Source organism: Muntiacus reevesi, chromosome 15 (assembly GCF_963930625.1).
Source record: "Muntiacus reevesi chromosome 15, mMunRee1.1, whole genome shotgun sequence".
Lineage (NCBI taxonomy): Eukaryota > Metazoa > Chordata > Mammalia > Artiodactyla > Cervidae > Muntiacus > Muntiacus reevesi.
In genome coordinates, this window is record NC_089263.1 from 1468625 (window position 1) to 1484434 (window position 15810).

General features: G+C 38.2%; 1 non-coding gene across 1 annotated transcript; it reads left to right on the forward strand.

Annotated features, from left to right (window-relative positions):
* The first annotated feature begins 15297 nt into the window (after window positions 1-15297).
* LOC136147562 (small nucleolar RNA SNORD115) lies at window positions 15298-15378 on the forward strand. The gene has a single exon (XR_010659229.1). It is a non-coding gene; the product is annotated as a small nucleolar RNA SNORD115 (small nucleolar RNA).
* The last annotated feature ends 432 nt before the right edge of the window (window positions 15379-15810 follow it).

Sequence of the window (15810 nt, forward strand, 5' to 3'; positions counted from 1 at the left end):
GGCTCATAGCTTCATAGGGTTACACAAGCCCTTTTGTCACGATAAGGCTTTGGCCCATCAAGGGGTTATTAGTCAGCTATAATTAATTTCAGTGTTCCTATTTCTCCCTCTACTTCCATCAAATCTCTTCAGTCTGCTAATTGCTTTGATGTTGGGTGCATATATAATAATTGTTACATCTTCTTCTTGAATTGGCCTTTTAACTTTGTGTGATGACTTATTTGTCCCTTGTTACAGTTTTTTTTTTTGGTCTTAAAGTCTATTTTGTCCAATATAAGTATAGACATTCCTGCTCTTTTGTTGTCACTTGCATATCTTTTTTTCATCTCTTCACTTTCAGCCTATATATGTACATAAATCTGAGATGAGTCTCTTGTACATAGCATATGGTTGGGCCTTGTTATTTTATCCATTCACTCACTCTATGTCTTTGAATCATGAGTTTAATTATTTTACTGAAAGTAATCATTGACAGATAAAGACTTACTATAGTCATTTTGTTAATTGTTTTTTGCCTGATTTGCAGTTCTCTTGTCCTCCTGTTCTCTTGAGCTCATGATTCTTTTTGCAGTTATATTGTTTATTTTCTGTTCAACTTTTGTGGATCTTCCATAGGTTATTACTTTTGTAGTTACCATAAGACCACTTATATTTATAATTATAGTTATAATGATCTAATTTAAACTGAGATTTAATCACAACTTAACTTCAAGTGCATAAAAAGCCTAGGCCTTACTGTCCATCGCCAACTCCCAGAGTTTACTCAAACTCATGTCCATTGAGTCGGTGATGCCACCTAACCATCTCATCCTCTGTCGTCCCCTTCTCCTCCTGCCTTCAATCTTTCCCAACAGCAGGGTCTTTTCAAATGAGTCAGTTCTTTGCATCTGGTAGCCAAAGTATTGGAGTTTCAGCTTCAGCATCAGTCCTTCCAATGAATATTCAGGACTGATCTCCTTTAGGATGGACTGGTTGGATCTCTTTGCAGTACAAGGAACTCTCAAGAGTCTTCTCTGACACCACAGTTCAAAAGCATCAATTCTTCGGTGCTCAGCTTTCTTTACAGTCCAACTCTCACATACATACATGACCACTGGAAAAACCATAGCCTTGACTAGATGGACCTTTGTTGGCAGAGTAATGTCTCTGCTTTTCAATATGCTGTCTAGGTTGGTCATAACTTTCCTTCCAAGGAGCAAGCATCATTTAATTTCATGGTTGCAGTCAACATCTGCAGTGATTTTGGAGCCCAAAAAAGTAAAGTCTGTCACTGTTTCCACTGTTTCCCCACCTATTTGCCATGAAGTGATGGGACCAGATGCCATGATCTTAGTTTTCTGAATGTTGAGTTTTAGGCCAACTTTTTCACTCTCCTCTTTCACTTTCTTCAAGAGACTCTCTAGTTTTCTTCCCTTTCTGCCATAAAGGTGGTGTTATCTGCATAGCTGAGGTTGTCGAAATTTCTCCCAGCAATCTTGATTCCAGGTTGTGCTTCATCCAGCCCAGCGTTTCTCATGATGTACTCTGCATGTAAGTTAAATAAGCATATAATATTATGATGGTCTGCCACATATCAGCATGAGTCAGCCATGGGTATACATATGTCCCCTTCCCTCTTCATCTCCTTGCCATCCCCCCCTCTAGGTTTTCGTGGCACCCCAGGTTTGAGTTATCCTCCAACTGGTTATCTTTCTTGCATATGGTAATGTATGTTTCAGTGCTACTGTTTCTCAAATCAGTCCACCTTCTCTCTCCCCTGTTTCCAAAACTCCATTCTCTTTGTCTGTATTTCCATTACTGCCCTGTAGATGGGTTTTTCAGTACCATCTTTCTAGATTCCATACATACACGTTACATATGTTAGTCTTTCTTTTTCTGACTTACTTCACTTTGCTTAACAGGTTCTAGCTTAATCCACCTCTTTAAAAGTGACTCAAATGCATTCCTTTTTATAGATGAGTAATATTCCATTGTGTATATGCACCACAACTTCTATATCCATTCATCTGTCAATGGACATCTAGTTTGCTTCCATGTCCTAGCTAAATACTGCATCATCAGAAAGTCTGCAAACAATAAATATCGGAGAGGGTGTGGAGAAAAGGAAACCCTCTTTTTCTTGGTAGTAACTCAAATTGATACAGCCACTGTGGAGAACAGTATGGAGACTCCTTAAAATCTAGGAATAAAACTACCATATGACCCAGCAACCCAACTACTGGGCATATACCCTGAGGAAACCATAATAAAAAAAACCACGTGTACCCCTATGATCATTTCAGCCATTATATTTTAAAACAATTTCTCTTTCTTTTTCCTTTCCCTTTCTGGAATTCCCATAATGCAAATATTGTCCCATGTGATGGTGTTCCATTCTCCCGTAGGCTTTCATCTTTTTGAATTTTTTTTCTTTTTTTGTTCCTCTGACTGAATACTTTTAAATGACTTATCTTCAAAGTCACCACTTCTTTCTTCTGTTTGACTGAGTGCACTGATGAAGTTCCCTATTGAAATTTTTAGTGTAATAGTTGTATTCTTTAGCTCTAAAGTTTCTATTTGATTTTTTCTTGTTTTTATTTCTTTGTTGAACTTCATTTTGTCCATGTACTATTTTTGGTTTTTATTCAGTTATGTATCTTCTCTTTTAGTTCTGAGTTTCTTTAAAATATTTTGAGTTCTTTATCAAATTGTTGTTAGGGCTCCATTTCTTTAGGGTTAGTTATTATGACTTTGTTCATTTCCTTTGATAGTGTTCAACATCTCTGATTATTTGTGATCCTCATATCCTCGTATTGATATCTCCACATTTGAGGAAGTTGTCATTTCAAGTCATTAGAGCTTGGCTTGGAAGAAAAAGTCATTCATCGGCCAGTTCAGCCTGGGATTACGGAAAGGCCAGTTCTTAGCATCCATCGACAGTTGAAGCAAACTGCCAATATTCTGATGTTGAGTGAGGACACTCGCTGGGCTCTGAGATGGGGGAGGGATGGGTTTGGCCTTATAGTTGGGCAGGGTTGCAGTCTGGCCTGTCTGGCTGGGTGAAACTCGTGAAGGGCTCCTTGTTCTAGCAATGCTCCTCGCAAGGCTCTTGATGGACAAGGTTGCTGTTAGGGGTACAGGACTTCTGTCAAGATTTGCAGCATCAGTTGCAGTGAGCCCATGACCCTTTTTGTTGTGCCTACTATCCATGGGTGGTACATCAGTGACAGTTCCCTCAGTGTTCCATGTGGGATAAGAGAGAAGCATACCTCTCAAACAATGTCCTGAAACCCTGGGGAAGTGAAAGTACATCTTAGTTTCTGTTTCCTAAACTGGAGAAATCATGGCCAAAGAGATTCTTCTCAGCGTATTGCTGTTTCAGCTCAGGGAAGGGATGAGAGTATAGAAAATGAAACGTTTACTCTAACCCTTCTTGATGTGTTTTTCTTGTTCTTTTGTGCCCCATCAGGTACTCAAGTGCCTTGCACTTGAGGTGTCAGACTCTCTTTTCATTTGTGTATAGTTGCTAAATTGTTCTTCTGTGAGGGAACTAGGCCCAAGATGCTTCTTTTGCCATGTTGCCAGTGTTACTTTAGATTAGCCTTCAGCCTTAAAATGAGTATCTACACTGATAATAAATATGTTCTATTATGCCACCAACCAACTTTGGAAGAATGGAAGCTTTCAAATTTTGATAGAACTGAAATATTACATGAGATATGAATTACAAATGTATAAGAGTCATTGAAAATTCTCTAACAAATCTATATTACTCTTTATAAAACCCATATTGAGAAAAAGTTATCTTAAAAAAGAAACTTCAGATCAAATTGTGAAAAGAGCTACAAAGTTTTGAACTAGAAAAATTAAATGCCTGTTACTTCTACCCAGAAACTCCAATTTATAATTTCAGAAATATCTAACTCTATAAGAATTTAAAATTAATAAATCAAGGGTAAATAAGAACAACATGGGAAAATGGAAATTACATGATGGGAATTTTTCCTTACAATTTTTCAATTATATAATTGTGTGGCTTTTTCATGCTGCTGACCAATTCATTCAAACAGAGAGAATATGCTAATTATTTTGGAATCTTGCAACACTTTTATAGGGCTAAATAATTTAGGAGATAATACAAAGATATGTTGCTTGAAAAAATTCTTTACCACTAACTCCTAAGAAAGCTATCTACATCCAATGTTACCTGGAATATGGTGGCAAATGGATTTGATCAAGATTAGACCTTTATAAGGTATCAAATATTTTTAGTAATGCTGAGTATGATGTTTAGATGGCCAGACAAGTTTCCACAGGCTAAAACTGATGCCCAAGTATATTATCTGTAACACTATATAAGATCTATATAACACTATATAAGATCTATATTTAGATATATATATACATATATTTTTATATATTATATATATTTATTATTATATAATATATTAAATATTTATTTATTATTATTATTTATTTATATAATATATTAATTTATATGATATATTAATTTATATAATATATTAATATATTATATAATATATTAAATATTTATTTATTATTTATTAATATAATGTATTAAATTATATTATATTATATTAAATAATATTTTAATATAATATATAATATATTGTATTATTTTTAAATATATATATTTTATATGTATATAAAATATAATATATTATATATTTAAATATATATATTTTTATATATAAATATATATCTATATATATTTAGATAGATATATATCTAAAATATATCATCTCAACTTTTGGAATTCCTAAATATCTAGAATCCAATAAATTGCTTCTATATTTTTTGTAATTTAGTAGCTTTGTAACATCCTTCAAATACTCGACATTTGCCTATTTCTTACCATTTCCAGTTCCTAAAGAGTGGAATAAGTGAACCATATCCTAAAATTTATTTGCCTCAGTTACATCAATCCAGTCATAATGGCCCAAAGCCTTACCATTGGTTTCATTGAAATTAGATTAACTCCCTCTGGTAAGCATAGTATTTCTCAAATATCATTTAGAAGATGTCTGAATTTAGAGATTAAGCCTAATCCATTTTCTGATGCAGTAAAAAGTATTCATGATCAAATATAATACTTAAAGATTGTGTGGCCTTCCTGGACTTATTTTGCCATCACTATAGCCAGATGCTATAAAAATTCCACTGAGGAAGTGTATCATCAATGTTGAACAGGAGATCTGGTATATATCGAATTGTTCCAATATCTCACCAGAGAGGTTTATTGATAATTCACCCTGCCATCAAGGTAAAGAAGAAACCCAAGTAGAGGCATATTTCTCTTGTGAGATCAACACCTATGGTTGAGTGGACTTCAATTTGCATTAAGAAAAAGAAAAAGAAGAAAGTGAAAGTGAAAGTCGCTCAGTCATGTCCAACTCTTTGCGACCCCGTGGACTATGCAGTCCATGGACTTCTCCGGGCCAGAATACTGGAGTGGGTAGCCTTTCCCTTCTCCAGGGGATCTTCCCAGCCCAGGGACAGAACCCCAGGTCTCCCACACTGCAGGCGGATTCTTTACTCTCTGAGCCACCAGGGAAGCCCATTAAAAACTTTAAGGTTAAATCGTCTAGACAGTAACTAAAAAGTTTCTCTGGTGGACAAACAGCAGGAGAGATAGATTGTTGTGTTACTTCTTAATAATCTTGACCATTTATAATTTTGATATTTGTCCTATTTCATGTTAGTTGAGCATGAAGCTTATGTTGTTAGTCATTCTTCCTTTAAAACTGAGTGGATTAACCTCAAGGAATTTTGAATTGATTACAAATGTTTTGAAAATGAAGTGGGAACTCTAGAAACATCTATTTGTCATAACACTTCATATACTTAAATTGAATAGTTTACGTTTAGAAGAATGGAAAATGTCCAAGTCCCATCAACTATCAATATTACCCAAATAATGCAATCTGAAGTGTCACCCTTTGTGTTATTGAATACACCAATGGGAAGAATTTTTTAACCCATCAAACTAAAGACAAATATATTCAAACTGAAAGTCCCTGAACAATAACACAAAACTCCAACTGCTCTCGAAACTGGAATCCAGTTTAGCATAACTGAAATTAATGTCAATGAGAAAGAAGTATCCCCAGCCCCAGGGTATAAAAGGTAGTTTTTATATGTAAAAGGTAGTTTTTTATATACAAAAAGGTAGTTCCTTGCAAAGTCCCAAAATGTATTAAAAATAAGCCTACCCTGTTTAGAACTTGACCATCTCCTTTCCCATACTTAAGGTTCCTAGGATCATCAAATGAATTATTTCTTTTAATATTACTACTTCTAATTTGAGTCAATTCAATTCTACTTGTATGCAACAGACTTTATCATTATGAAAAGTTTTTACATGGATATTAAAATGGTGTCATGATTAAACTAAATAGATTTACTAAATACTATGTTTAGAGATAAATAGAAGCTGAGGCCACAATTGCAAACTCTACGGATATAGAAATAGAGACAAACGTACTTAGTGTCTTAGAACAATTGCAAAAAGATGTAACTCAAATGCAAACAGGGTAGAATCAAAACCTAATACAGAATACAGCAATAGAGAAAAGTGAAAATAGAATTGAGAAATGACTTGTAATTGGACATCTAGGAATGAAACCTGCTGGGGAAAAAATGTAGTCAAATATTTTTCACAAACCTTCACTCATATAACTGAATAACAATTAGTTATTTAACAACTGCAGAACTGAAATACAAAATTTCACCTGTTTAGGGCAATAGTTAGATTTGGGCATGTTACCATATATGAAGAGATTAAATAATATAAAAAGATCAATCATAGACAGAAGAGCTGAAACTTAGCAATCGCAGATTGAAACTTCTGAAAACTACAAAAGCTAACTTCATTAAAAGATATGTTTCCTCCTGTACATATTTGAAACTAATATATTAGATGGGTACCTGTCCTTCAAGGAGATATATTTGAATTAAGACAATAGAACCTTTTAAGAAAAACATTTTGTCTATACCAATTTATGTGCTTGCAAGTGAAGAAAATGTTCATCCATTAAGCTTTGTTTAATGATTTATAATTCCTAATAGTGTTGCAAGTTGGGTTCTATCCTTGGCTTTTTTTTTTTCTCTCTCTCTCTTTACATGTAAGCAGTAAGATATACTGCTAGGAATTACACATTCACATTAAGTGGCAAGTGGCAGCCTTAGCCATAAATTCATTCCAAATGTATCACTGGCCAAAGCAGTTAAGTTTATTCTTTTAATCAGCCTGAATATTAGTATGAAAGTGAAAGTCGCTCAATCATGTCTGTGCCACCCTATGGACTGTAGCCCACCAGGCCTCCTCTGTCCATGGGGATTCTCCAGGCAAGAATACTGGAGTGGGTTGTCTTGCCCTCCTTCAGGGGATCTTCCCAACCCAGGGATGGAACCCAGATCTCCCGCATTGCAGGCAGATTCTTTTAACAGCTGAGCTACCAGGGAAGCCCGAATATTGATATGGGATAATCTTATCGGTTGACTGATCTACTTGATGTCATCTTATGACAAAATCATTGCTTATTATTTGAATTGCACATAATAATTGTTAAGAAATTTTTCATTAACCGGTATATAGAAGAATGTTTACTACTCATCCAGGTCTCTATACACGACTAAAACCAATATTTATATAATATTAAAGAAAGAAGTGAAAGTGAAGTCACTCAGTCGTGTCTGACTGTTTGCGACCACGTGGACTGTAACCTACCAGGCTTCTCCATCCATGGAATTTTCCAGGCAAGAATACTGGAGTGGGCAATGTTGTGAAGTAATTAGCCTCCAACTAATAAAAATAAATGAAAAAAATAAATAAATAAAATAAAATCCACTACAACAACAACAACAACAAAAAGAATACTGGAGTGGGTTGCTATTTCCTTCTCCAGGGGATCTTCCCGACCCAGGGATCGAACCTGGGTCTCCTGCATTGCAGACAGACTCTTTACCAGGGAAGCCTGAGCCACCAGGGAAGCCTGCCTGTATAATATTAAATGGGATCCTAATAGTGTCATGATGCCTTAGGGTCATTGAAAAAACTTTAACAAATGAAAGACTCTGTGACCGTAGATTAAAATATGAGATTCAGTAATTTTCTATTCTTATTAAACCTAAAGTTGATTATATTAATGAGGAAACCCATATATAAATTTCAGTGCCTGTATATCATGTTAATGCATTATTTTCAGTATAATGATGTTTGTGCTATGAATGATGCAGGATGCTTGGAAATGAATACTGTTTCTAGTAGCCTGATAATAGATTTGTTTCATGTCACTTCACATGCATCATTTTAGGAGAGTTCATTGGCAGAGACAATGCCAGATGTTACTGGTATGGCATCTTTTGATATTAGAGTAAGAAAAGGCAGCCCACTTCAGTGTTCTTGCCTGAAAAATCCCATGGACAGAGGAGCTTGGTGACCTACAGTCTATGCATTCACAAAGAATCAGACATGACTGAGTGACTGTATACAGACATACATCTTTTGATAAATAAATAAAGGATAATAGTTGAGACGCTCTTGTGTTCTCCTGACATCTTCTGAGTGGTTCTCCAAAGAAACCTGTATTTTGTGTCATTCTTGTGTAGGATTATCAATAGTCTACAACCTCTACACTAGGTCATTTTCTGACTATTCACCATATTGCTCCATTATTCAAGCATTCAAGAGTCATGTTTCACAAGACTTAGTTCTATATTTTAATACCTGTCCTACTCCTGTACCCTTAAATAATGAGTACAAAGGAAGAGCATGGTTTGGCTTGCAACCTTGGAAAATTAATGTGATTCAGGTGCCCACTACTGAATATATCAAAATGCCAGTGCAAATTGGTACCATAATTGGCTGGTATGTATATTCAGGTTCAAGTGTATGAATGTGTATTGAGTGCCAGGGCTTGGAACAATGATGAGGACTTGTAGTCTTAAAGTAAGATGCAGACCTTACTGATCATGAAAATCATGATAAATATAGTTAAAATGAAGATAAACCTAGGTGACAATACAGGGAAATATGTTAATATAGGGAATCATATTTCCTTTTTAGACATTGTATTTGGGATTTGAGACAATGAAACCTTCAAAGAAACTCGTGTGAACCAATCCTGTCTATCTAGCTCAAAGATAAAAAAAAAATACTCATTCTATAAGCTTTGTCTCAGAGATTTTTTTTTATGCTAAAGTACATTCAGGACCTAGGCCACTGCTTTTATCTCTTTGAGTAAGACATTCAACCAAGAAATGCAACACTGCATTAATGATGGATGTCCAGTTACCTTTGGTCATATTTATATTTCAAATAGAAAATTTACTGAGGATGATGCACTCCTAAGCATAATAGGTTTAAGCAGAAGACAAACTGAATAGGGATATGGGATTTCCTTTTGAATGAGTGACTAACTTACTTGATCTAAGCTTATAAATTTCACTTGAACATGAAATTAATAATACTGAAGTTGAGAAATTTTGTTTCACTGGTCCCCAGCATAGTGGTTAATCTAATTCAACAAACATGATGAAAATGTTTTTATATTTTTACAGGATTCTATTTGAAGTACTAAAGAATGTCCCATACTGAAGGAAAATGACATTAAGAAGGTTAGAGATACAGTAGTTGTACTGTCATAGGACCAAAATTCTTACCTAATATTTAGTATATACACTAAGCAACATAAAAATTTATAGATCCTAATATGGACTGACTGTATAATAAATGATGCCAAAAGATTCTCATTTACAACTGAACATGAGTCACAGAGTTAGAAATAATTTTTTTTCTCAATGAGTAGCCAGATAGCATTAAGGAATTATCAAGGGCAAATCCAGTATTTTGGATGGCGCTGTACGGAAATAGTGTGAGACACTTTCTGAGCCATGTTTGCCACGGGTCGGTGTAATTTATTTTTACCTAAATATATAAGAAGATACATTTACATGCATTATGAGATGAGTTTCCTCTGTATCAAGTTTATCAGTCTTTAAGTCATATCCAACTCTTTGTGACCCCATGACCTGCAGCACAGCAGGCTTCCCTGTCCTCCATTGTCTGCCAGAGTTTGCTCAGACTCACGTCCTCTGAATCTGCCCCTCATCCTCTGCTGCCCCTTCTTCTTCTGCCCTCAGTCTTTCCCAGCATCAGCATCTTTTCCAACGAATCAGCTCTTTGTATCAGGTGGCCAAAATATTGGAGCTTCAACTTTAGCATTAGTCCTTCCAATTTGTATTCAAGATTGATTTCCTTTAGGATTGACTGGTTTGATCTTCTTGCTGTCTGAGGGACTTTCAAGAGTCCTCTCCAGCATCACAATTTGAAGGCATCAATTCTTCAGAATTCAGTCTTCTTTATGGTCCAATTCTCACATCCATACATGACTACTGGAAAAACCATAGCTTTGACCATACTGACCTTTGTTGGCAAAGTGATATCTTTGCTTTTTATTTTATTTATTTATTTATTTTTATATCTTTGCTTTTTAATATGTTGTCATGGGTAGTTCCCTGGTAGTTCAGCTGGTAAAGAATCTGCCTGCAGTGCAGGAGAACCCAGTTCGATCCCTGGGTTGGGAAGATCCCCTGGAGGAGGGCATGGCAACCCATTCCAAGATTCTTGATTGGAGAATCCCCATGGACAGAGGAGCTTGGTAGGCTACAGTCCATGGGGTCACAAACAGTCAGACACGACTGAGCAATTAAGTACAGCAGGTTTGTCATAGCTTTCCTTCCAAGGGGCAAGCATCTTTTAATCTCATGGCTGCAGTCACCATCCACAGTGATTTTGGAGCTCAAGGAAACAAAATCTGTCACTACTTCCACTTTCCCCCCAGTTATTTGCCATGAAGTGATGGGGCCAGATGTCATGATCTTAGTTTTTTGAATGTTGAGTTTTAAGCCAGCCTCTTCACTCTGCTTGAGGGTGAACCCCTCAAGAGACTGTATCAAGTTAAGTTAGCAAGATATTAAAGAAAACAAATGACATAGCAAAACCTTTTCAACATGGTTCAAAAAAGGCCATAAATTAATTTCCAGCTAAAAAAATCAAAATTACAAATGCATGTAGGTTTAATTTGTAGTCAAAAGACATATGTGGCTTCAAAATATTTGAAACAGTTCTTATGCAATGAAAAAAGGTATCAATATAAATCATAACTGATAAAAGCTCATCAATGAAATGATCTCATATATCATAATTAAACATAAAAAAAGGTAATGAAATGTACAAACAGTCCATTTCTGTGGGAAATAATGGGGTTAACAAAACTATAACAATTACTTTTGAAAAAATATATAATTATCATTAAAAAAGTATATTTTCAACTATGACAATCCTAAAATTCAGAAAATAACAAGGAAAAAACAACTATGCTTAGTAAAAAAAATTCCTAAAAATATTTCTAATGAATATCAAAAATATTATAAAGTTAATATTCACAAAATACTAATGTTAAACATTTTATACAAATAAGTGTGTTGAAGAAAGAGGAAAACAATACATGAAAATTTTTTTTAAATGCCTGAAAATAAAACATGTTAGCTCCTATTAACTCTCCTGTTGAAGAGAGATAATGGCTTAAAAATCATGTTCAATAATGTAGTGAAGCCCAGTGGAGGTGGCAGTCCAGGGGCAAGAGGTCAAGTGTGATTCTGTCCCTTTCATAGCCCTGGGATTTGGGTGTGGAGACACCCAATCCCTCAAGAAAAGCCCTTGAGACTCCACTTTTTCTAGGGGCTTCCACATGGCCAAGGTATGGCCCTGCCTTCAGCTTTCTTTCCTGATCACTACTTCCACCAATCAATCACCCAGAGACCATAGATGGAGCCTTTCCTTAACTCCTTCAAATTGTTCCTTTCCATAAGATATTCTGGTGAGAGTCTCACCAGAGACCAAATGAATACTTTTCAAAATTAATTAGAAACATTTTTAGAGGTATTTTTACTAAGTATAGTTGTTTGTTTCTTGTTTATTTTTTCAATTTAGGTTGTCATAGTTGTGTGTTTTTTTTTTAAGTCTTGTTAAATACAGGTTTTGTGTGTGATCATTATATACTCTTTCAGAACATTGACATGAATCAGCCATGGGTGTACATACATGTGTCCCCATCCTGAACACCCCTCCCACCTCCCTCCCATCCCATCCCTCAGGGTCATCCCAGTTCACCAGCCCTGAGCACCCTGTCTCATGCATTGAACCTAGACTGGTGATCTATTTCACATATGGTAATATACAGGTTTCAATGCTATTCTCTCAAATCATCCCACCCTCACCTTCTCCCTCAGAGCCCAAAAGTCTGTTCTTCATATATGTGTCTCTTTTGCTGTCTCGCATATAGGGTCATTGTTACTATCTTTCTAAATTCCATATATATACATTAGTATACTGTATTGGTGTTTTTCTTTCTGACTTACTTCACTCTGTATAATAGGCTCTAGTTTCATCCACCTCATTAGAACAGTTTCAAATGTATTCTTTTTAATAGCTGAGTAGTACTCCTTTGTGTATATATACCACAGCTTTCTTATCCATTTGTCTGCTGATAGACATCTAGGTTGCTTCCATGTCCTGGATATTGTAAACAGTCCTGCAGTGAACACTGGGGTACACATGTCTCTTTCAATTCTAGTTTCCTCAGTGTGTATGCCCAGCAATGGGATTGCTGGGTCATATGGCAGTTCTATTTCCAGTTTTTTAAGGAATCTCCACACTGTTCTCCATAGTGGCTGTACTAGTTTGCATTCCTACCATCAGCATAAGAGGGTTTCCTTTTCTCCACACCCTCTCCAGCATTTATTGTTTGTAGACTTTTTGATAGCAGCCATTATCAGGGCTTCCCTGATAGCTCAGTTGGTAAAAAATCTGCCTGCAGGAGACACCGGTTTGATTCCTGGTTTGGGAAGATCCCCTGAAGAAGGAAATGGCAACCCACTCCAGTATTCCTGCCTGGAACACCCCATAGATGAAGCAGAAAGGTGGGCTACAGTCCACAGAGTCCCAAAGATTCAGGCACGACTGAATGACTTCACGTTCACTTTCACTTTCATTCTGACCAAAAATGGCCAGGACCTTGCCATTCTGACTTGAATGATTTGAGGTCAGTGGTTGTCTTTGGTTCTGGACACCAGACACAGAGGATGTTGGACTATGGGGGAAGCCCGCCTCACCGCAGTCCAGAAGGGGGAGTCCTTTCAGGAACCTCAGTCTTCACAAAGGAAAGAATCTGGCCGCCACACCATCTTGCTAGTCTCCAAGCCCTTGGCCCTGAAAATCCTTTCCTGAGACCTGAATTCTAGTCAGATAGTACGTGGAGGCAATGTTTGCTTCCCTGCACCCTGGGGAACGTTCACACACATGCCTCTATACACCTCCACATGGCACACACTGAGCTATTGAGGGAAGTCTCCTGGTGTGTGCTTTTCAGTCTCCCAAGAACCATTGGTAGGAAAATACTGTGCCCCTGGCCTGGTGACAGCAAGAGGCAGGCAGAAACCTCTCAACCAGGTCTTCGCAGGTAGATGTTATTGGCTGTTGAGAGAGCTGAAGTGTGGCCGCTGAATTTCCATGAGGCTTGGCCAGGTCACTTTCAGGCATGACAGTGTCTGGGTGACACCAGTGGTTCCTGATGGGCTGTTTGATGGACTTTGCTTTGATCTCCCACTGGGGCCCCTTGTTTCTGCTGGGGCATTCTTCCTCTCCAGGAGCCACAATCTTCAATGATAGCATCCCCAGAGGAGAAACCCCTTCCAAGCACTCCTTCCTAGAAAGAAAGTTGAGAGCCCATAGGAGCCCCAGTATCATCTCCATAGTGAGGCCCTGATTGCCTGAAGTAGAGGGGAGGCCCCATGACGTGGGCCAAGCAGGGAGTATTGCATTGCTTTGTTTGGGGGCCATGGGCAGGCATGGGAACAGACACCCCACCAGTTGACAATCGCTCTTGTCTCTGGTATGAACATTCCTAAGGAAAAAAAAATTCCTATGCAGGTGTTCGTTGCTGGCTGTTAAGAGAAGCAGGCAGCCTCTGAGATTCCATGGGGTTAGGCCAGGTCACTTTTGGGCATGGCAGGGTCTCTGTAAGATCAGCTACTCCTGATGGGCCCTTTGCTGAGTTTTGTTCCGTTTGTACTCAGGCACCATGCGCCTCCCGGGGGCCACAGCCTTTAACAATAGCACCTCCAGAGAAGAAACCCCTTTCTAGCTTACTTCCTAGTAAGGCTGTTGAGAGCTCTTTGCAGCCTATATTAACTCCATCATGAGGCACTGTTCACCTGAAGTAGAGGGGTGGTCCCATGACATGGGCCGAACAAGGAGTAGTTGCCTTCTTGTTGTTGGGGGTCTTCAGAAGGCCATGGAGGGGATGCCCCATCAGGCTATGATGGCTCTTATTTCCAGCCTGAATGTTCCCTTGCAGGGCATTGCCAGGTTGACTCGTAACCAGTCCATGGGCCCGGCCACAGATACCTGCTTCCTCTAGCATCCATTGCGTGGAACTTCTTGACATCTTTTTTTGTGTGATTGTGGCAAGTGGCCAAATTTCATGTTACCTCAGCCACCCCTTGCTAGCACAGACCTGGACTGAGCTTGAAGGAGCATCTCCATTCCCCAAGACATGTCCATAGAATCTTGGCAGCTGAGAGGTCCTTGTGCTGGGTCTTCCATCAGGTGGAGAGCCTATGAGGCTCTCTCTTCTCTTGGGACTCTTTCTTGAAGTCACCATTTCTATCTCCCTGGATGTATTGTTATTCATATTCTCACTCAAACATTGATCCATTCGTCCACTTGTTTCTTCATGTTTGTCAGTGTGTAGGGTGGCAGGGAAAGATGGAGAAAAGTGAGGAGGTAGGGATGTAGCGAACAGGATGGGAGATCGGAACTTAGAGAGGTAGGGAGGAAGGTCTGTGGTAGATGAGCCTTTCAGCCAGGGATTTGTGTCTCTGCATATAGGTGCATTTCGTTGCTTTCTTGTGTTCCTGGACTTGTTGCTCTAGGTATGTCTTGTAGCAACATTTGCTACATCAAAGTGTAGCACACATGACCACCAAAGCCTACAGGGACAGACTAGGAGCTCTCACAGGAGTCTTTCTGCTCTCTAGACAGACAGCATCTGGAAAGGAAGGATTATCTGAGTGTGGCCTGCTGCTCCTGGTGCAATTGATATCAGCCTTGGTGCTGCAGCTGGGTAGACAGAAACTCAAGTCCTTTACAGCTTCCTTATTTCCAGAAAGCTTTGGAGGTAAGACTACTTAGGTCCCTGTGCATGGATGCACTTCATGGGGCATGCCTCACTTGGGTTGATGAGAAGAATTCATATGGTTCTGAAGAGAGATGATTACCTAAAAATCAGGTTCAATAGAAGTATGCTGAGGCCCATTGGAGGTTGCAGCCCAGAAACTAGAGGTCAGGGACCTTTCTTTTTTCTCTGAAACCCTGGGATTTTGGTGTGGAGGCACCCTACCCCTCAAGGAGAGTCCTTGAGCCTGTACAATATCTAGGGGCTTCCACACGGCAAAAGCCTGGTCATGCCTTTAATGATCCAAATTCTCATAGCCCACCAGGAGGTTATGAGGTGGAGTCTTTCCATAGTTCCTTCTCTTCAAATTGTTTCTTTTAGTCAGATGTTCTGTAGAGATTCTTGCCACATGCTAAATAACTTGAGGTGAGTGGCTCTCTTTAGTCCTGCACATGGGCCCCAGAGGGAGGTGGACCATGGGGGAGGCACTCCTTTAGGCAGTCCAGAGGTGGGAATGCTTTTTGGAACCTCAGTCATCACCACGGTGGAACTTATGCTGCAGTGGCATTTC